The following is a 1752-nucleotide window of genomic DNA, read 5'->3' on the forward strand; positions in this document are numbered from 1 at the left end:
ATAGTTTTGATGTTTTTATGCCTGCTGCCATGCTGGCTGGTGTCTTTTGGGAAAGTGCAGTTTCTGAATGAATGAATAGATAAATCAATTAAACTCTGAAGGATGGTTATTGTCCTCAAATATTTTTAACACAAGAAGTACCTCCGAGTTTGTGAGTTTGCGTATCAGCTTTCCCTTCCCTCAAGTGGCGTCTTTGAAGGGAGCCCATTATGGGACACAGGTTCTCTTTCATTATTTTAATGAGTCATTAGCTTAAAAGCCCATCCTGAATGCTAATTGTTTAGCCACCAGCCTTTGGTGAAAGAGGAGATTTCTTTAGACAAGGGACCCTCCACATGGGCCCAATCAAAAGGGCAGAAATTTTCCTTTCTCAATTCGGAGTAAGGGGCCTCGGGGCAGTACAAGGGTTAAGAAGTTTTATGTAGCATTTGAATAAGTCTTCTTTCGGTTTTTTTTCTTTTCTTATTTTAGTTTCTTTTTATACATATTCAATATTACTAAGGCTTGTTTATCCTATATAAGCTAGAGAGTGATGGATTTTAGAGTTTATAGTTGTTAGTATATGATTGTTTATGATTGCTTTTTATATATATACCTTGTATTTAGCTCTGGGAAGTCGGGGGGGGGGGGGGAGGAGGGAGGGGGAAGGGGGGATTTTTAAAGGAAAATTGTATTTTAAAACTTTTTAATAAAAAAAAAGAAGTCCCTGACTTACAACGGTTTGTTCAGGGACCGTTTGCAGTTAGAACGGCATTGAAAGAAGTGATTTGTGACCGTTTATCACACTTAAAACTGTTGCAGAGTCCCCGGGGTCATGGGTCAAAATTCGGACACCTGGCAACTGACTCGTATTTACGACGGTCGCAGTGTCCTGGGGTCACATGATCAAAATCCAACTGCTTGGCAACTGTCTCATATTTATGACGGGTCGCAGTGTCCCGGGGTGACACTTTTGCGACCTTCTGACAAGCAAATTCAAGGGGGAAGCTAGATTCTTTTAAGAACCATGTTGCTAGCTTAACAACTTCAGGGATTCGCAACTGTGGCAAGACAGGTCGTATAACGGGGCAAAAACTAGTGTCTCACTTAGCAATGGAAATTTTGGGCTCCGTTGTGGTCGTAAGTCGAGGATTACTTGCACCCTGGGGTTGTCAAGTCCTGATCTACTTTGAAGAGGAGATCCATTACGCCAGGGGTCTTCAGACTTGGCCCTTTTATGACTTGTGGACTTCAACTCCCAGAATTCCTCAGCCAGGCATGCGTGGCAATCTGGCTCAGGAATTCTGGGAGTTGAAGTCCACACGTCATAAAAGGGCCAAGTCTGAAGGCCCTTGCATTACGCCAACAGACGTACGACCGTTGTAGAATCCCCGTGATCAAAATTCAGATGCTTGGCAACTGGTTCCTATTTATGACGGTCGCACTGTCCCGGGGGAGGGGTCATGTGATCCCGTTTTGCGACCTTCTGACAAGCAAAGTCAATGGGGAGGCTGGATTCGCTTAACAACCGTGTTACTAACTGAACAACTGCCGGGACCCACTTACCAACGGTGTCAAGAAAAGTCATAAAAGGGGCCAAGCTCGGTTAACAACCCTCTGGCTTAGCCACAGAAATTTTGGACTCCGCTGTAACCGTAAGTCGAGGACCAACCCCCAACTGAAATCTGTCCTGTGGAAGGGAGCAGGATCTACTCCCGCGTGAACCCACGGCGGCGAACGGCTTTCTGATTTCCCGTTTCTCTCCAGTGCAGG

Source organism: Vipera ursinii, assembly GCF_947247035.1.
Source record: "Vipera ursinii genome assembly, chromosome: 4".
NCBI classification, from domain to species: Eukaryota; Metazoa; Chordata; class Lepidosauria; order Squamata; family Viperidae; genus Vipera; species Vipera ursinii.